This window comes from Juglans microcarpa x Juglans regia, chromosome 6D, assembly GCF_004785595.1.
Source record: "Juglans microcarpa x Juglans regia isolate MS1-56 chromosome 6D, Jm3101_v1.0, whole genome shotgun sequence".
NCBI classification, from domain to species: Eukaryota; Viridiplantae; Streptophyta; class Magnoliopsida; order Fagales; family Juglandaceae; genus Juglans; species Juglans microcarpa x Juglans regia.
In genome coordinates this window covers 14,171,630-14,194,017 of record NC_054604.1, presented here as the reverse complement: position 1 = coordinate 14,194,017, position 22,388 = coordinate 14,171,630, and the positions used below count along the sequence as shown (strand labels likewise).

The following is a 22,388-nucleotide window of genomic DNA, read 5'->3' as shown; positions in this document are numbered from 1 at the left end:
AGAGAGAGAGAGAGGAGAGAAAAAAAGAAAAAGAAGAAGAAAGAAAAAGAGAAGGAAAAAGAAAAAGGGAAAGGAAAAAATAGAGGGAAAGAAATGGGTCCAATCCTCACATCTTGGGTCACCAAAAATGATCCAACGAAAAAGATTTCAAAATAGCAAGTCAATTAAAATAATTTAAACGTAATGATAAAATGAAAATAAAATAATTAAATTCAACAATCAATTAATTTAAAATGAAGAACAATTTAAATGCATAACAATAATATATTAAGGAAACATATCAAATTTAATTTTCACAATTAAAGATCATAAAATAAACCATTTAAAAATCCAACAATTTTAAAACAAGAGAATAAATTTTTGAATTAATAAAAATAATCATTCAATAAAAATACACTAAAATACAGCGTGTTACAATTCTGATGTTGACTGGGTTGGTAATGCTGACGACAGAAAAAGCACCATAGGTGGTTGTTTTTATGTCGGTAGCAATCTGGTAGCATGGATGAGTAAGAAGCAAAACTCCATCTCCCTGTCCACTGCTGAAGCCGAATACATTGCGATTGACAGTTGTTGCACTCAGCTTCTTTGGATGAAAAAGATGCTTGAGGAATATGGGTTCTCTCCAGATAGTATGACTGTTTACTATGACAATTCAAGAGCAATTAGTATCCCGAAGAACCCTGTGCAACACTCAAGAACCAGGCACATAGACATAAGACATCACTTCATAAGAGACTTGGTTGAAACAAAGATAGTGTCTCTGGAACACGTTAATACCGAACACCAATTGGCTGATATGTTCACTAAACCTTTAGATGGTCTAAGGTTTGAATTTCTACGGAAGGCCATTGGTGTGTGTGATGTCCTAATTTTTTTTGTCTTTATAAAAATAATAATAAAAAAGGTGTTTGTTTTGCTTGTTTCTTCAAAAAGTTCATGTTGCTATATTTTGCAAGGTACAAGCTTTATGAGCGTACCGGGTCTTTGAGCTTTGTGACTCCACCAATTCATTTTGCTGGGATCAAGGTAGATCTTGTCTGGTATGTGTTCTTACTTTTGATGCACAACTCTTAAGGAAGACCACACAAGGATTCTATTATTTGCACTGTGTAGAGCTTAAATCTGACCTCCTAACAATTTGGTGACAACATGCGTATACTCATACAATGCACAAAGAAAGGGAAGGTCTATGCCTTGAATTGACTAAAATTAGTTAAACCTAGTACCAAATGAAAAAATGGCTCATCTTGCCATGCATTAAGGTCGATCCTTGTAGAAAAAGTCAGGTGTTCAAAAGTCATTGCAGAAAAAGATGAACACTAATGCATGGATCTAAGCTCTAAAAGTCCTTGTAGAAAAACTCGTTGTCTCAATAATTGTGGAAAAAGATGAGCAATACAAAATGGACATATAGAGTGGATTTGGCTTTGTTCCTGAAGGGAATTGCCTTTTCGGGTATCTAGGCCCTAGCATAAAGTTTGACTTTCAAGGAAAGTTCGCCCATATTGAAGCAAACCTGAAAAAATTATAAAAGAAATGGGGAGTACAAAAAAGAAAGAAAAATAATAAAAATATTTTGGAATGCTTTTTTTTCCTCACTCACACAACCACGATATTTTGGAAAGATTTTTTTTCCTCACTCACACATCAATTAAGAAAAATGCTCAGTTGTGAATACTGACCAATAAGGAATACTTCTCCTAAATAAGTGGAAAAGTGTTGAATGTAACAAACCTTGGACAAGAAAATTACTCAAAAAGGCCCAAGCTTTGTGAATGAAAAATGCATGATATTTTTGCTTTTCTGGTTCTTTAAAATTGTTGTCTTTTTCAAAAATTTGAAAACAAATAAAAGGGGCATGAGTAACTGGAATTGGAATGGAGTGTCACCTCTAAGGCATGAATTACATGTTCGAAAAAGGGGGCCCCGCGTGCATGGCACGTTCCAGACTTTGGGCGGGAAGTGAAAAAGCTGCTCTACAGCATTAACTACACGTCAATCACCCTTAATCACCATTAAGTCTCGATTCTCTCTTCCATTCACTCTGTTTGTCTTCTTCGATACACTCTTAGAGAGAAATGCATCATATTCAGTCCATGCATCTCAAGAAATTTGTGTTTATTTTCTGCACAAAATCAAGGTAAGTCTTTTCTTCGGAATGTATTTCTTAAGTTTTCGTTGCTATAGGACTCTTTTTAGGGTTCTCTCAGTCTCCAATTCCTTAAAGATCTCTAAAATGTTTGAAGTTTCAGAAACCTATTTGGCTTAGGACTCAAAAATCTTTTTGAAGGGGTTAAATAATCATTTGAAAAGCATTCATGGTGGTTTCTTGTTGTAGAAGGTAACGAACAAAGGCTGCATGTGAGTCTATTTGGTTATTTTCTCAATGTCGTCATCGTCCACCCTGTGCTACGTTGGTCATGTGCTTAGGTCTAGATATTTTCCTCGTCTGGTAAAAATCATTGAACATGTATGTGCTTTCTGGATAATTTCTTAGAAACACGTGTGATTGGATTACTTTTGTTTTACGACTTATCTTCACGTACTTGGCCCTGTTACATCGATATTTTGGAAGAAAAGTGAATTTGGTTACTTTGTTACATTGCGTATTTATCATGCTTAGAAATGAGTATTTTATTTTATTTTCTTTTTTACAAATGAAATACAAGTCGATTGCAAAGAAAACGAAATTTGATAGCAAAGCACCTCCAGTAAATTCCTCCAGTGAGGGAGAATCTGACTCTAATGTGAGAACTCCAAAGAACTCTCCTAAAAAATCCAAGGTGACAAATAAATGATCTATCCCTTCTAATGGAGTGGGGAGTATATCAAAGCCTCCTTCCATAGGATCAAAACCACCAAAGTTTGTTAGTGAGGAAGTAGAGATAGCCTACAAGACTGTGTTCTCCAAGAGGAATGTTCTTGGAGAACGAGAGCTAACTCTAAGTGATGTGAATGACCCTGCTTTTGAATTCATTACTCACCTATTTGCTGACAGAGGATAGGAGATAATTACTGAGGGAGCCCCTGCCCCTTATATTGAAATTGTCAGGGAATTTTATGCCAACTCTTTACTAAGTGTGGACAATAATTTCCTTACATTCACCGTTAGGGGTGTTGACATGATCATAACTCTTGAGATTATTAGAGAGTTTTATGAACTCCCTAGTGTGGAAAACTCAGGTTTTCCATAAAAGGGTATGAGGACTCCATCAAAAGTCCAAATGAAAGATTTGTTTGCTGGGTCCAACGTACCAGCATGGCCCCTGAAGACTCATAGACTCTCTATGAAGTCAATGCTCCCTGAATATAGGTTCATTGCCAAAGTTGTATTGACAAATATTTGTCCCATCACTAGGCATACCGAGCTGACAATTGAAAAAACTCAATTTATGTATTCTCTAGTTAAAGGTGTACATATAGATCTTCCATCCATATTATTGATGTTATTTCCAAGGCCATGGCTAACATGACAGACAAGGAAAATCTGTCATTTGCAGGTCTCATCACGAAGTTGGCCAGAATTGCTAAAGTTCCTTTAAGGAGCACAGAGGCCACAGTAAAGATGTATGGGAAGATCTCCTTTAAAACGGTCACCAAATCAGAATCTGTGGTTAGTGGAAAGAAAAGAAGTCACGCTAGGGCTCCACATCATCCCATCCTGCCCCAGGTCAATCCACCGAAGTGCTTGAACAACTTCAGATTTTATAGTCAAAATTTGATTCTTTTATGGATAATCGGGAAGAAAAAAAGGGGGAAAATAGAACAAATGCTAGCAGACCAGTAGGACGAGTCAGAGAAGGTGAATGATAGGATGTAACAAGTTGTTCTAGATGTGGATCAAATTCTAAAGACAGTAAATCCACCTGAAGAAGAAGAAAAATCATATTCTAACTTATGTTGACAACACATAGGGGGAGATGGGATGAATCTATCAGCAGAGGGAGCAGCAGGGCAGTGCAGACAGAATGCGGACACCACCACTACCACCTTTTATTATCTTTTTTCTTGAAAGTTTTTTTTTTTTTTTTTTTTTTTTTCAGTTTGGTTTGCATATTGAACAATGATTTGCTTTTCTTATTTTGATTTCACTTGCTACATTAAATTGATATGTGTGTGGTTACATTAAGACTCGTTGTGATACTTCAAATATTTTACCTATGATGAATTTTTTGATATGAAGTATAACTTCCTATATGAGATCTTTGCTAGTGGTTTGGTCAGTTGTTTTTGCAAGTTTAAATCACATTCATCCAATATATATTTTTTTCATCAATCAGCCAAATAGGGAGATTGTAAATATAATTTATGTTTGGCTAGGATTAGGTGAGTCCGTATTTAAATTTGAATTATGGATGAATGTAATTTTAAATAGGACTCTAGGATTGCATCCGATAAAGATGAGTATTTGGATAGAAGTTATCCGATAAGGATAAGTGTTTGAATTGTAACTCTTATCAAATCTTGTTTATATTATAAGATAAGAGTTTACAAGAGTCCTATGTATGTTTCGAGTCTAAGAGTCAGTTGAAGAGATAAAGACGCAAGTTTTATTGAAGAAACTAAAGCTGATTTGAACTCGATGCAATCCAGAAGAAGTGATCCAGTCTGAAATGTTCACAAATAGTTAGTAACATATCTGACTGAGATTCTAGATAAACCTTTCAGTAGAGTCCTTCTGTAAATCAATCACAACATTGCCTATTTATAGAGGAGTCAGCTGAAGGTTTTAAAAAATACTTGAATTGCACATATTCACAAGCATTGAGAGCTTGAAGATCTGGGTAGAATTTCAAGAGATTGTGTAAGAGAAAATTCTTGAGAGAAGGATTTTATAAAAAGCCCAGTCCGTGTGATTGAGTAAGAGCATACTCCAGGGGGGAGTTGCCGTGCTCGAATTCAACCACTGGATGTTCTAGTAGGAAAGACAAAGATTGGAGAGCGTCAGAGGTTCTGGCTACCTACTGTAGTAGAAGATAAGCGAGTCGCGTGTCTTGGGTAAATGTGTCTAGTTACAATGGTTTTGTAAACGTTTTACTTGTAATACTCTCAATCGATAAAATTGATTTTCCTGGGTTTAGTTACCCTATAAGGTTTTACCTGTGAGGAGTTCTTCAAAAGGTTCCCTTCGTAACCAAATTATTGTATTAATACTTTTAATATTTTATATTAGTTACTAATCCGTACTAATAGCTTTTGTTCAGCATTAACGTACATAATCAGGAGTACTTGGGTAATTTCATAACTATTAATTTTAATTAAAATGACTTCTTTAGAGGTTGGAGTACTACGTATTTATATTCTAAAAATAATTAATAATTACTTTTTGCTCAAGATAATATACAAATCCAATATCGGAATTACCATTGACAATGACAAATTAGGCAAGTCCCAAGGGAAACTTAGAAACAAAATCAACGTAGAAATTTGAAAAGGAGACAAAAGCTCGTGCTTTATCAAAAAAAAGGTTCAAAGAAAGGACATATATAGTGTGGTCGGTTTTAAACTTGTCCCAAAAATGGGGTCGACGGTAATCAAAGCACGATATACGTGTCCGACAGTGGATGCTTGGGTTCTTAATCCAACACGGTTTTAGGTCTGACGTTATATAGTGCTCGAGATTCTAAAGTTGACATGTCGTCCAATGACAGGCCAAAATATTTGGCAGTTTTAGGCCTGAAGAGTGAAGAACTGAACAAATATCTCATCTTAGTTTGTCTTTTCTTCTTCACCGCTCGTTTCTCCCTATTTTCATTTCGGTGCAGAACTTGTCAACTTTCTTCAATCTACACCTTCATTGTAATTGGCCAACAAAAAACTATGATATATTATATATATAATATATTTCATTGTATATATGTCAATCTACACGTCAAGGAAATAAACCGAAAGGAGAGTCTCTACGTACGAATTGACGCATTGCATAGACGATGACATGAGACACCCATCATATCAACCAACATAAAACTATGTTATGCAGAATGGTATTATGTAACTTCCGGCTTTTCAAAAAGATATTTTAAAATTTTCGAAAAGTCAGGGTGCTGCTACTAAACTTAAACTTAAAAGTTTTTCTTTTTAACAAAGCGCTAGGTGCGAAATATTTTTATAAAATAACAAACTTCAATAAATACTAAAAATCCAAAATAAAGTATGCGGAAGCACTTAATAATAAAATATACGGAAGTCTCATGTGCTTATCAAAATAATTTATTTAAACTTTAAACTATAGAAATAATCATAGCATAATCTGTCTAGGCCTCTGCCTCACCTCCTGGGGTCAAGTCCTATCCTGCAGTCTCATCCTCATAAATGTCATCACTTGGGATAGTTTAAAAACATAAAAAAAATAAATTAAAATAAGTCGAATACTCAATAAGTAACACATCATACAGTAAACATAATAAACATAAGGTTTCTTGAAAAACGTGCATATTCATAAATACATACATAAATAACATGAACATGAACAATAATTTATCTTTCACTTATCATAGGTCGTTACCTGCTGTTGACCCCCGTGAGTTAGGGTTAGCGAATCTAAATAGATTCCGATTTCGCCCGTGGCCGCGGGTTGTGGAATCCATACATAAGGAAGACATACTGGGTACACTACCAGCATGCACGACCTGGCAATGCAATATGCCCATAACATAGGCACCGTCTTCATATCATAACATAGGCCGTTACATGTTTTATCATAATCATACTTACATACTTATCATTTCATAGATTTCAAAAGAAATCACATACATACTTGTCATATCGTATCATAGATTTCAAATGAAATCGCTTTCTTTCATAAATATAGTGATACATGTTTTCTCACATAAATTTATGACTTTTCATAGATAATTTTATGCATAACTCTCACATAAAATAATTTTATAAAATCATGACTTTTCATAAACAACTTTATGAAATAACTCTTACATAAAATCATGCATTTCTTAAATAATTTTCTCACATAAAATCATGCATTTCATAAATAATTTTTTGAATAACTCTCACATAAAATATGCATTTCATAAATAATTTTATGAAATAACTCTCACATAAAATCATGATTTAGGTACGTAAAAAGGGATTTCCAATGAAGGGCATACATGCATAATATCTTTTTATAAAAAGACAAGCAGTTTACCGTACATACGTGTAAGGATATGATCATGCTACTTACCTTGCAACACTAATCCACTATTTTCAGCGCGTAGTCGGTCGCCTATAAAAATAAACACACAATTTTCATAAATTTCTAATTAAACCTATGACTTTATTTAAAATCTAAACTACTAAAATAGTCTACATTTCCTAAACCTAAATGCTTCCTAACACTAAAATATCCTCACCCGTTAGTTTTAAAATAGGCATGGATATTTTTGAAAAACAACATACTGGGCATGAGCATTTTGGGAAATCAATAAAAAGGGGCATTTTTGTAACCTCCTCAAAATCTGCACTACTAAACTAAAACCTAAAAGTAAATATATTTTGTAGAGAAACAGAAGGCTCGGGAGGGAGAGAGACGTGCAATACTCACCGAGAGGAAGTGGCACAGTACGGCGGCTCTGCGGTGGTTGGAGGTGCCGGCGACGTGACTGGGTCCTCTGGGCAAGGTGGTGCGATGCCGAGAGAAGGAGAGCGTGAGTTCTGTTAAGCCGAAAACAACTGAGAGAGAGAGGAGGCTGGCGGCGGTCGTGGGCTTACCGAGAGCTAGGCGTGAGGCTTTCGGGCTTGGTGGTGCTGAACGGCGGAGCTGGGTGGTTCCTCGGTGGCTCAAGGCTGGAGAGATAGAGAGAAACTGAAAGCTTGAGAGAGAGAGAGAGAGAGAGAGAGAGTGATGAAAGAAAAAAAATCTGAGGGGGATCGGAGAGAACCAGTGGGCAATACATGAGCTTATCGAAAGGGAGCGGTGGCTTGGGCTGGCGTGAGGTGCCTGGCGGCAATTCCTATGTAGTGTGGTGAAGATGTGTAGGGAGTTGGTGTTGTGGGGTGGCTGGGCTGTGGCTCACGGTGGGGAGAAAAATCCCATGTTTTCAGTGGTGACAACAAGGCTTGTCCGTGTGTTGGTTGGGCGGTGGGCTGGCGGATTTCGCCGGACGTGGTTGGCTTGGGCGTGCGTGGGTGCTGCACTTTCCTGGACAGGGAGGCGTGGAGGCGTTTCCTGGTGGTTGCCATGTGGGTGGTCTAGTTTATCGAAGGAGGCCAAGTGATTTATGCTTTACGTGGTGCTGGGTAGTGTTAACGCACAGGTTTCCGTCGTGAACGTGGTTTGCGAAATGGCTTTCGGTGGTCGTCACGGAGGAGGTCTTGGGTGGTCTGCTGGACGAACTGAGGGGAGGTGGTGGAGGTTGTTTTTCCTGGACGTGTGTTGTGGGTTTGAGAGGAGGAGGTTTGTGAAAGGGTGCTCTGTGTGCGTGAGTGTATTTAGACGTTGGGCGGCAATGACTATGCTTTTCATGCAAGAGGGCTAAACCGATTTATAAACCTAGCCGGTTGAGAGCCAAACGGAAAATCCTAGAGATGAGAAACGTGAATGTGGAGGAAACAGTTACGATAACGGCATTCATGTAGTACGACAACTACGAAAAGAGACATGCATGGCATGGAGTTTACAGAGGAAATCAGTTAGGGATTTTATTATGAAAAGGAAAGCACAATAGTAATAGTGTTTGAAATTTAACACTCATGGGCTTGGAGTTAAACAAATAAAATAAAATAATAAGGGAGCCTTAACTCTAGGTTCAGAATATGACTTATTCGAAAAACTCTTTTGTGAGTTTTAACTCATTTATTGAGCCTAATAAAATTATCCGTAATTTATTCCTAAAAATATAGGATCGGGTCGTTACATATTATGGGTATTTTCCAACACTTTCACTGTTAATTTGGTTAGTTGTTAATTCCTACCTTTGTCGTTGACTCGTCAATTTCTTTCCTCAACTGCAATCATCAATCCTGTTCCACAATACCCGTGAAGGCAATTTCAATCGAATCACCACTATATATGTTAATAATGACTTGTTACGCACACTTGACCGAGTTTTAGCAATTGCAGTCGAGATCCAACTACCTGCAACACACAGAAAATGGGGGCTCGGATTTGGTCCGGGAGATGCTAAATTTAGTATGTTTCTCTTGGAGAAGTCTTTTCTTTTTAGAATCAGAAGAGACAGACTTTTTACTTGGCATTTGGCTTTTATACCAGGTGCATTGTATACCTTGTGGCAGGATCCAGTGTCTTGTGCACAGTCACCAGGCCGTGGTTTCTAATGCAACGTGGCTTCTCGGGCGGTGCCATTAATGCGATGTGACTCTCTAGGTGGCAGCATGGCAACAGATGCACAGGGCTGTCACTTCCCAAGACTTTCGATCAGGGGCATGAGTTTCGTCTGTGATCCCCGTCACTTTGCCGGATACGAGCCTTAAATATGAGGCACCCTTGTAGAGGGGTATGAGAGATGATGAGTCTTGTTTGCCCACGTCGACATGGACACACTGATTTAGGGGCCCATGGGCTGGTGAGTCCCATATGGCTTGTGGGCTAGCTATAGTAATGGTCCTAGGGCACCTTGCATGGGCGCGGCTCTGGCCAAGATGGGCCCTAATATCTTGGTCCTAGCTCAGAGGGGAACGAGAATATCCCTCCAGTTACCCGGCCAATTCATACCATACGTGTACGGTAGGAATTCTTCCATTTCCATTTCTGAGGATGCTTTGAAGGCACACTCTCATCTAATTGACGTGCTTTTGAGTGTGCCCGTCTGACTTCCCATGCTTGGGCGGCGTGCGATTATTCCCCTCCCACGTTACTTTGTTCAGTGCGAATCATGGGATCCCCACCCTGTCGTCCGTCCTTTGGGCGACAAGTGCTGATTCATCATCTAGGGAAGCCCACACGGCGTGGGTGTCTATTTATACCAAACTCCTTCTACCTTTTGGTCGTTTTCTCTTGTTCCCTCTCAGGCTTTTCAAATTTCTTGCACGTTGTTGTTCACCTTGCCTTCATCCTTCCTTCCCCTTCTCGAAGTCCACTATTTCTACCCTTCCCATGGCTCCCAAGAATGCTTCTCGTGCAGCTCCCTGAAGTTTGCGCTCTGCCAGGCCATTGGAGTCCTTCAGGACTCTAGGTGGCTTGGACCCCCCTGAGGTCCATACCGAGTCTCAGTTCTGGACAGAATTGGAGGTCGGAGGTGTCCTTGGAAGGCCTCTTATGGAGTCCCAGACTTCATCGTATTGAGGTTCCGAAGGCTCGTCAAGGGGTGAGTTATAGCTAGCTACAGATGGTTGAGGACGAGCCTACGACAAGCAGAATCAACCGCTACAGATGGCTGAGGACGAGCCTCGTTTGGAGAAGAGTCTGGACTTGATTTTGATGTTCATAGCTCTAACTCTATATACCATAGAGCGGATGCGAGAGGTTGTCTGATTATGTAGTTTCAGTATTATGGGATATCCCACGTTATGTTGAACGTATGAGAGCCTCTTAAGGGAGGAAGTACTTATTTATGGTTAATTAATATATTTGAGATGTTTAGTTAATTATGGAATCAATTATTTTTATCACCCTTATTTCCACTGTGATTATTGCATACTGTTAGTTCCATATTAGGATGCATTGCATATTTTAATTATCATGAATGAGGGTATGTAACCTTGTATTGCATGTTTCGATACTCTAGGTCTCTGTTCCTTCCCAAGTGGAGGTTGGGGGCGTCACATCCTTGACCTTTCCCACCTGTGAGTCTATCCCAAGGGAGGTCTGGCTGTCTAGAGGCTTGTCTCGCCTGTTGACTCTCTGAGAGGGACAGGTAGGGTCGAGCGGTCCTTGACCTTTCCTACCTGTGAGTTCATGTCGGTCCTTTTTTGTGATGTGACTTCTACAAAATTAGACACAATTTTGAAGTGAAGGTAGCTTTATTCATAATTTGTTCAAGAGTTTGTACATATATTTTCACATTAATAGAAAAATCTTTGTTAATGTTTTGTGTTCCATAGGTGCTGTCACAACCCCGTCCTAATACTAGAACGGAATCGCGACGCGTGACCTGTTCTTTCCTTATTATTATTAGTGCTATTTTATTCATTATTATTACTATCATTATGTCTATGTATATGCTTATAATTTTTTTTTTTTTTTGTAGAAGGGGACATGCATGAACATGTTGTGCGTGCACTTTGTACTTCTAATTTAACAGGGACACCTGATAAACACTTTCTTTAATATTCTAAATAAAGGACTCTCAGAGTCCATCATTCATTTACCAAACATAACAGTCCTAAGAAAAGGGGACTCAGTCCCTACAAACCATACAAAAGTCATTTAACCATCTTATGTGGGGTTACCATCACCCCACCATAGAAGTTATGCCATTACCATCACCCCACCATAGTATTTACGTCATGCCCATAGGCATATTGTTTATAAGTCAAACCAACAAAACATCCCAACATGGGACCCATCATAGAACATAAAAAGAAAACATAACCATCCTCATCATGGTCAAACCATCAGGGAGACCCTAAGCATCAGCCCCACCCTCCTCCGCAGTGCCCTGCTCCTTAGCCTCATCGTCTGTACCTGGACGTTTAAAACATAAACACAAAGTGAGTCTAATACTCAATAAGCAGTACACCATGCCGTTAATTTATTACTCACAGTCTTTTCTTTTGAAAACATACATACATAACATTTACAGTTCTTGCCATTACTTCCATGCATAAATAATTTAAGAATTTACTATCTTTTCATGCATAAACAGTCTAAGGCATAGCTATACTTTCATGCTTAAACATTTCCTAAGTGCATTCTTTACTTTACAATCCACTTTCATAGGCTAGTACACACTATTACGCCCCGTGTGTTGGGGTTAGCGGTCTTTTGGACCTGGATCCCGCCCGTGGCCACAGGTTAGGAATCCCTTTTCATAGGAGGTAGCACTGGGTGCACTACCAGTACTACTTACCCGGCATTGCAATATGCCCATTCTTTTGGTACCCTTTCATTCATATGGCCGTTACGTACATTCATACATTCATGCTTTCATTTCTTTTCCTTTCCTTTCATTAGAAAAATCACATTTTCATTATCTTCATTTAATGCCAGTGCGTATGCGTTTCTTTGAAAAGAATGTTTCATGTCATGCTACATATAGGTAAGGCATAATTACTTAAGAGAGAGCATGCATAAAATCTCATGATGCATTACCTTATATACACACAATGGTAATTATTAAGGTACTTAACAGGGGTTACCAAGAAAGGCTTATACATACTATACATGTATCTATTCTTTCATAAGAGAAACATTTGGAAGGAGAGAGAGAGACCTTTTCATAAAAGAGCTTTGTGTGTAAGGAGCATGGTCATAACTACTTACCTCGATGCTTTACACTTAAGTTCCTTGATTGTTGAAATAGACTCCTATCCAATAAAATGAAATGAACGTATTAAAAATTCGTTTCATATCAAGACTTGCTATCCGACATCCTCACGTGCTCTCTTAATCCCATATTGGAACTAAAATATTTTTTTTAACCCACTTAGCTACAACATGGCACTAATTCAACCCTTAGTATCCTTATTCCAATCTTTAAGAAACCCATGAAAGTACGAAGCTTGCTTGCTGTCCCTTTTTAAAGATTACTATTTTGTACACAAGGGATCGGTAGGAATCGTGAGTCAAAATGTACAGGACGGTAGGGATTTATTTAGGAAGAGGTAAGGAATGAAGAGGTACTATAAATCTGGAATTTTCATAAGGAAAGGCATTTTGACAGTTTTGCATCATCATGTGGAAGGTAGATCCAACAAGGGGTAATGCTCATAAAAGAGTCGACTTTTGTCACTTATTCCTCAATGGTTTTTCATGCTAAAGTTTATCTTTAGTTAAACCAAAAAGGGGTGAAGTTAAGCAAGGTTAAGTGGGCTGGTTTAAGCTTTCAAAACAGAATATATTTCCAAGTTTCCGTAATACATGGACAGCTAGCAATCTCAGTGCGTTCATGGTCTTAAACATCCTTTATTTAACCAAGTCTCAATCATATAATTTAATATCTCAAGAGTAGTAAAAATTCAAGAAACCTTATGTACATATATTCTGAAAACGGTACAAATAAAGGGACACAACTCTTGGCAAAATAAGAATTCTTGAGATAAGCTTACTAATTTGATTTGAAAGTCTTAGTGGCTTACTTAGGCCATAAATATTAGGGAAAATGCCTAAACTATAAGCTTTAACTCCATAGATTTTTAACACATAAGACATGATCTTAACAAAATCAAAACATAGCTTGAGCTTGACAAAACACAAGGATGGCTACAAATTTCTCATGGAAGCACAATACCTGATTGGGTCCCTCTTGAAGCCACAGAAAGCACAGCCACAAAAAAGGAAGAAAAATCCGAAAGTTTTAGGACGGTGGATCTTTCCTTGAAGACTTTCTGTGGAAGCTTAAGTGTACAAAAATGGGAGAGATCGGCTTGAAGAAATGAGAGAGGTCGCGTGCTTAGGAGGAACCGAAGGGTTTTTTTTCGTGTGGATGAAAGCTTGAGGAGTTGCTCTCTCCCTCGTGTGTCTTGGAATCGACGGTGAAGAGGAGTGAAGAAGAGTTTTTTCTAGTTTTTGCCTTGGAAGCCGTCAGTGGGGTAAAGGGAAATGAGAGGATTTTGTTTTCTCTTGCCTCTTGAACCCAGCGTGTAGGAGAAGAATAAGAAATCCACTTAGCTTCTTGAGGAAGCAGACGGGTGAAGAGAGGGATGGGAAAGCCAATTGGCTTGTCTCACAAGCCAAGGGCTGGACGGTTAGGATTAAACCTTGGGAGATATTTTCTCCCACCTACCCATCCAAGAGTTGAAAGGGTTTGGGTCACTTCTCAATTAAATAAAAGTAAAAGGCTTTAAAGAAAAATATTATAAAGTCTTAAAACATATCCTTAAATTATTTTTAATGACCTTCATAAAATAAAAGCACACACTCCTTAAAATAAATAATGAGATAATAAAATAATAAAAATCCTTATGTCTCCATATTTTCAAAGCAAACACCACTGTTGCAAGTTCCAGACTGTGGGTCGGATAATTCATGTCATGCATTTTCAACTATCGGGAGGCGTATGCAATAACTTTCCCATTTTACATTAAAACACAGCCTAAACCCTTTAGTGAGGCATCACTATATAGAACAAATCCTCCATCTCCTGACGAGACTGTAAGAATAGGCGTTGTTACTAGTCTTTCCTTCAATTCCTGAAAGCTCTTCTCACATTCATCTGTCCATTAAAACTTCTCATTCTTCCTTGTCAACTTTTTCATAGTAGCTGTAGTACATGAAAACCCTTCTGCAAATCTCCTATAGTAACCAACCAGGCCTAAGACTCCGTACTTCATTAACATCAGTAGACTTGGCCCATTTCACACTGCCTCCACCTTTGCTGAGTCCACTGAAATTCTTTTTGCTGACACAACATGTCCTAAAAAGGAGATCTCTTGTAACCAAAATTCACACTTCTTGAATTTGGCATATAACATCTTTTCTCTCAGTGTCGGAATGGCAATCCTCAAGTGGTCCTCATGTTCTTTGTGGCTCTGAGAGTAAATAAGAATTTCATCAACAAAAACTATCACAAATTAGTCCAGATAATCCTTAAAAATTCTATTCATAAGGTCTATAAAAACAGCAGGAGCATTCGTTAAACTGAAGGGCATAACAAGAAACTCGTAATGCCCATACCTTGTTTGGAAAGCTATTTTCTGAATATCTGTCTCCTTGACCTTTAGTTGATGATACCCTGATCTCAAATCTATCTTGGAGAAGACTTATGCTCCCTGTAGCTGATCAAATAGGTCATCAATCCGTGGAAGATGGTACCTGTTCGTAATGCTCACTTTGTTGAGTTCCCTGTAGTCGATACATAACTGCATGGACCCATCTTTTTTCTTTATAAAAAGTACCGGAACACCCTATTTGGACACACTGGCGCGTATAAAACCTTTCTCCAATAATTCCAGTAACTGGTCCTTGAGCTCCTTTAACTCAATCAGAGCCATGCAGTAGGGTGCCTTGGATATGGGCATAGTTCTTGGGGCGAGGTCTATTGTGAACTCCATTGTTGTATTTGGAGGTAACCCTGGAAGGTCTTCCAGAAAATACGCCTCCAAACTCTCTGACTACTTCTATATCCTTTACCCTGAGTTCATCCAGTGGTGGTGAAACCAAACTCGCTAAAAATCCTGTGTAACCTTGTCTCAACAATCGGGTGGCCTGTACTACCAAGATAACATGCGGAGGGGATACCTTTTGTGATGCTTGAAAACTTAACTCTTCCCCATCTGTGGATTTGAAGACCACTCTCTTATTAAAACAATCTACTAATGCACGATTCTGGGGTAACCAATCCATTCATAGAATTACGTCAAATCCAAACATATTGAATATGATTAAGTCCGCTGGAAGAATCCTCCCTTGAATCACTATTGGACATCCCACTAGCACAAAATCGCAAAGGATATGCTCCCCCGAGGGTGTGGCAATAGACATACTTGTTTCTAGAGGCTGAGGTGTCTTCTTAGTCAAAGGGGCAAAGTGATTTGAAATAAATGAATGAGTGGCACCAAAATCGAATAGAATGGAGGCATGACGTGAAAATAACAACAATGTACCTATATGAACGTCATAATAACTTAAACTATGAAGATTAAAATAAACATGTGGTCGTGCCATCTACATAAAGCAAATCTCGAAGAAGGGAAAGTACATGTAAGAACGTTGTTTGACGTTGTAGCATTGTCAGGGATAAGAGAAAATACTTGAGATGGAGCCATCATCCTCTATTCCCCGCTCCTTCCTGGCATCGCAGATTTCTTTATGGGGTAGTCATGAGCTAAATGATTCGGCTTCCGACACTTAAAGCATGAGATATGACTGTACAAGCATTTCCCCAAATGTCTTCTCCCACATGTTTGACATATAGGGTAAGTTTATTCCCATGGTGTTGGTCCTTGGCGGTTTTTATGTGAGGCATTTTGCTCCTATTTGGTGCACAGGTTGGAGTTGTTGCAACTGCTGCTGACATCTCCTCTGATTGTTTTATCCGACACTTTCCTAAATATCTTCATTAACAATGGTGGCTTGGGTAACTAGTTCAGAAAAGTTATGATTCCTAAGAGCAAGTATACACTCTTTAATCCTACAATCCAGACCACTCTCAAATTTTTCAGCTTTCTTTTCCTCATCTAGAATTAATTAACTGGAGAAATAGGACAGCTCCATGAATCTGGTGGCGAATTGGTCTACTGCCATCATTCCCTACGTAATATCCATAAAGTGGCAAGCTCTAGATTACCGAAGAGTCTACGGAAAGAAACGATCTAGAAAGACCTCTTTAAAGCAATCCCAAGTGATGGGGATTCCATCTCCTAGCTCCATTTGTAGAAGTGCATGTGTTGACTTCCACCATTTGTTTGCCAGGTCTATTCAGCTATAAGTTGCATAAATCACCTTTTGTTCATCCATGCAGAAAAGTGCCTCAAAGATTTACTCCAAACATTCAATCCAGTTATCTGCATCCATAGCGTTTGTTCTGCCATCGAAGGTAGGGGATGTTGGCGAGAGATTGTTCCAAAGTACACCCAACTTGCGGGCCTCTAGGTGTAGTAAATTGACCACTAGGGAAGAATCGAGTCGTTGTCGTGACAAGAGCCTCAATGTTATCATTCTAGCTAGATCCAGAATTGTTTCTAGCGCCAACCATGTTTTGATTAAGACAATAATAATAACAATAATTATGATAACAGTAACAACATCATAGTGCCAACAATTGTGAGCTAATAAGCATCCTATCTTAATCTAAAATATCCCAATAACTCTGGAGCAGGCCAGGAGCATCCTAATTGACTCTTTCCTAGAATTAATAAAATACTGTTGCTTTTTCAAAAGTCAGCAGAATCTCTCGACCTTGGCTCTGATACCACATGTGTAACACCCTCTTCCCTGGGGTTAGGGATGTCACGTACTTTCATAAAAATAGTTAGGCAAGAGACTTGCATAATTAAATAAAAAAAATTTATCACATAAAAGAGTTGATATATTAAACCATGTCTTAAAGCAAACATAACCATAATCCCAAACCAACTGAAATGGAAAAGATAGTCACACAATAAAGTCACTAAGTTCATGGTCTGCTCCTTCTAAGCTTGGTCCGCCTGCTCGTACTGATCAACAACCTCACCTAGGTAGTTAATAATATGAAATAAAACTAAAATGACTCGAAAACTCAGTAAGAAACACATGACAAACGTAAGGTTTTCAAAAAAAAATTTCATGCTGAGAGTTTAAAATCATGACTCATCATATTGGTACTTATGCTATGCATGACGTGTCTTGATTTATCTAAATTAACTGACTGATCTGATTTATCTTACTGGTCTTGCTGGCCAACACACTTAACCTTGTGTGCAAGGTTGTGTACCGGCCCCACATCCCGTAGTCTCAAGGGTGGCCACTAAGGTAGTATTTTGAAACTACGCTTGAGTTTGTGGCTTGCACATCTACCTGGAAACTGCATTGGTACCATGCATCTGAATGACCATCTGATTAGGTTGATCTGATCTTATCTTACACTTGCACTTAAGAAACCTTACGTGTCTTATGCACATGAGATGCATGACATAATATGTACATAATTATAATTTCTAAATCTAAACATGATGAGGAATGACATGATCGTGTGCTATGTCGGATGACATGTTTGCATATATCATGACATGCGTGGTACATAAAAAATAGATGTCAAAGAACTTTCTTTAATAATAAACTATCTAAACTAACTAACATTTATTAATCCTAATTTATGATCAAGCTACTTACATTGTTGCGCTACTTCCTAAACTTCACTTCATAGCTCATTACCTATACAAAGTACTATGTGTAGCTCATTACCTATATGACGTACTATGCGTAAAGTTTGTGTTGTTGCTACAGTACGTTCAAAATACAATTAACCACTCTCGCTAATTCACTATCTCTCCCTTCCCCTAGTGACTCTCCCTCACGACTACCTATCAGCTATTCGCCTCGTGGAACTCTTAGTCATACCATGCTCAAACCCTACCACAAAACCCAAACCTATCACTTTCTATCTTAACTTCCACTCACTAAGCACAATTTAAGCCTATTATGCTTTAAGATTCAAGCTTATGATGATAAAGATTGAATCCAATGTTTATGGTACTTTTCCTATGTGAGAATGTGGATTTCTCCATAACCATATAAACACGATCTGATACCAAGTTGTGGCACTCTATTCCATAGCAAAAGACATGGCGAGGATCTCTGGTGCCAAGGGTGATATCCAGTCATCAACACCCAAGATTCAAATTTGGTTAGGCATGCAACGTTCACTAGAAAGTGCACGTGTAAGGAAATAGACATCTAATTTGCAGTGGAAATGTGAAGGTCTAGTATGAAGGCTAACGTTATAGTACCAAAAATCCATAAAACCATAGATACATTATCATAATATCCACAAGTCACTTCATTCCTTAAATAAGTAGACATAAGTCCATCTGTTTGATTCCTACATTCAAAACAAGGCCGATCGAACACATATATGGTTGCCTGACTGACAATTACAAATACAACTCCCATAAGTGGAAAGGTTCTACAACAAAAATTGTGGCGCCCCTACCACTTGAGATTTGGCAGAATACTGAAGTGCCGGGATAGGCAACACAAGGTTCCATACCCTTTGTGCATGACAGATAAGATGCAATGCACCTAATGATAACTAGTAGTATGCAGTATATCGCAGTGGAAAGTCAACCTAAGTCAAATAATGGAATAATAGTCATGGTACCAAAGAACATAAAATCCCAATAATTCATATTCCATAAGAGTCATCAAAAGTAGTCAAGAGTTTCCAAAAGAACTCCCAAAACACAGGACCAAAACATCCAAACATCAAAAGAGGTCATTTCCCAAAAGTGCTCCCCTAACATAGATCTTTATCTTGAATGAGAATCGGCTTCACTTGCTTCTCTAAAGCCCGGTCTTTGTCCCAATTGTGACATCTTTTAAACTTTCAATGTCCTAAAGTATTTTAGTGATTGCTCAAACAATTGGCTCAAGATGGTCCCAAATGGAAGGCTCAGTCGAACCTAAGACCATTTTAGGCACGATCCTCTCTGGAGGAGGTGCCGTCCTTTTGTGCTTCTTCATTAGTGCCCTCTTGGGTTCTTGTCACTACTTCTACCATTCCGAGTAGGGGAATGATAGTGGAAAATACAATAGTGAGACTTCAAAAAATCTCATTAAGTAAACAAATAACATATAACAGATATCATGAGCATATGAAAGCAAACTTAAAAATGAATGCATGGACATGAGACTTTACTTATGCATTTGACCTTTCAAAAGAAAGGAAATCGTGTAAAACATGATTTTCATACCATTTTCTTTCATAAAACATTCTTTCTTCATTTCATACTTGTTCATATAACATAGTTTTGAGCTCGAGGCCTTTCTTAATTTATAAATGAATACATCACGGTTCCCTTATGCACCATGTGTTTCCCGCTAGTTACCACATCATCCATTGATCATTTTGACCAAGGTGACTACGTCTTACTTATAACATTCATATTACGGCAGCTCGTTTTGCCTTCACCATGGTGCACCCACTAGCTTTAGGTACGATCTCGCTCTGGTATCCTTTTCTTTTAGGAACCATTTGAGATCTGTCGATAGTACTTCACCGACCCAGGGGTTATCCCTCCATTTTGAACACTTCTGAGAGAACAGAGAAGTTCCACTAGGACATTCTCCCATCCTAGCCTTTGGGGTCATGATAAAAACTTTAAAAAGACTATTTTTCTTTCAACATATTTTCACAATCCCAATGCATGTGACATGACAATGAAATTTAGAACTTTCATGAGACACATACAAATGTTGAATGCTTCATCATGATCATATAACATTCAAACATGCAATTCCAATACATTTTGCGTTACGGCTTGAAAATATTAGAACATGCAAACATGTTCTTTTATAAAAACTCTAAGGCATTGAATATCAATTAAGAAGCAAACATTCAATGTTTTCCATGTAATGGTTGAAACATACAAACCCTAGCACATCCAAGAATCATTCTTTGCTCATGAAACTTAAAACACCAATTGATCATAACTCATCCATATTAATGACCTTGACCTTTAAGTTAATAACATGCATTCCAATCAACTTTTTCATGAACTTAGAATTTTCTATTGTGTTAAACGAAACTTTAACAATCTAGAGGTCATAGACAAAATTTTCTTGAACTTAGTCCCATACAAGATTCGGTCAATAACAAACATTCATATACAAAACAAACATTGTGCGATCCGAACCCTAATATGGTTTCTTATTCCATTTTCATAACATGAATACATTCCAATGGTCATTCTATTCATACATTAGATAATCATGCTATAAAGAGATTATATCACATGGAAGAAACATTAATATCATAAACAATCACATAAAACTAAGCAACCAACAAGTTCACATGACATATACACAAAATATCCAAGTACAAGTTAGAAGTGTACTAATAAAAATTTGAAATATAGCAAGTAAGCTAAAAATACATATAGTACTCATTAGGTTCATCATTCAAGAAAACCCTAACCTGTGTGATTAAGTGTTGTGCCCTTGTCATCTTTTTTCAAGAAAAAAGACTCCAAACATTCGGACCTTCCTCCCTTGAGACTGAAACTTATCTTCATCAAAACCCTAGCTCATAGAAACACTAGAGCTGTGGCCTCTATCCTAAAAAACACCATGCTTGTTGCATCTATCTTCCTTGAAGAAAAACCCTAATCTAACCATGTGCATAAAAACGTAGGTTCATATGAAAAAACCTTTCAAAACATGAGCTAACTCCTTCTAACTCAAATGTGTGTGTGTGAGCATGAGTTCTAGATGAACTCACTAAAAACCAAAACTTCTTCCCCTTGAAACTGTGCGTGTGTGTGTTAGAAGGGAAATGTTGGCTTCATACCTTCTATGATTCTTCTTTTGGAAGTATGTTCTTACTTTGCTTACCTTCCAAATGATGTTTGGATGAGATGAAAGTATTGTGAAGAGTGTTTGAATGGTGAGAAAATGATAGAAAGTTTGAGAGAAAGTGATGGTTGAATACTTCAAGAGTAATTCACAAAGTGACTAAAAGTCCTAGGGTTTTCGGCTCCACTCCTTTTTATAAACACAAAAACTTCCTACACAAGCCAAGGTTCCTTGCATGGATGCCAAGTGGCGTGTCACCCTAAGGCCTCTTCCTCTAGCTCATCATTTGATTATGTTGGAAGAACAATAGGACCTTTTGGACAAGTGGCACCTCATTCCTCAAAACCGAAGCCTCTTTCCTCTTTTGACCCTTCATTTCATGTCTTGGTTCAATGAACCTCGTGGAGAAATCTGGATGAAAAATAAAGGAAAGTACGTTTTTTGCATTCATACATTTCCTGTTTATTATTTATCATGTCTATGTTATCTCATTGTATGTTGGTTGCTAACTTACTGAGATTTCCATGAAATCTCACCCCTTTATTTTTTCTAAACATCCATCCCAATGCGACACAGAAGCTGTAGTAGGACCTCAAGATGGATATGGACATGAGTCAGTTTATCAAGATCATAGAGAATGAATTGGACCTAGATCACCAGTTAATGCTTATGTTTCTAGAGATGGCCCTACGTATTATTCAGGGCATTAGACAAATGATTTGAATAAGAGTCTTTATGAAGCCACTTCCTAACCAAGAGATGAGCGATGAGATATATGTATTCTTTATTTGTTAAGCTTAAGTTTAGTGTGTAAACTCCTCAGTCCTAAGAAGCTGAAGAATGGTTTGAAAAGTTTATGAAATTATGTTTTCAAATATTCTGGTACAAATTTTATAAGTTTGACTTTCAGTTGCGATTATTGCATAGATCATCAGCAGATTGCATTGTATGTCATGAATGGGGATGTGTGACCGTGTGTTGCATATCTTGACGTTTCAAATCTCTTCTGCCGAAACACAAGCAGAGGTTGGGGGTGTCACACCCTTAGGGTTTCATTTTCAAACCATGGTTAGCCTTATCATCTCAAGCTACCAATTCCAAGGATCCTACATCAAACCAAACCTAGTAAACTTTTGCACCTTGAAAGCCAACTTCTACCAAGTTCAAAACTCCATCATTCTTTTGAAAAAATTCTTCACTTTTCTTACTTACTTTAGGCCACTCGCACATGACCCTTGAATAGTAGATGGATCACAAACCTTGTCTTGTAGTAGGAAGCATGTTATATGCCAAAAAGAGTCCACTAATCGGCAGACATGCAAACCGATACATGCCTAAA

At 38.1% G+C, this 22,388-nt stretch overlaps 1 long non-coding RNA gene across 1 annotated transcript; it reads right to left on the bottom strand.

Moving 5' to 3' along the window:
* Window positions 1–12,300: 12,300 nt before the first annotated feature.
* On the bottom strand, window positions 12,301–13,797 carry LOC121234960. Its single transcript, XR_005934480.1, has 2 exons — window positions 13,350–13,797; window positions 12,301–12,426 (listed from the first exon to the last, which is right to left on the bottom strand). It is a non-coding gene; the product is annotated as an uncharacterized LOC121234960 (long non-coding RNA).
* Between the last annotated feature and the right edge of the window lie 8,591 nt (window positions 13,798–22,388).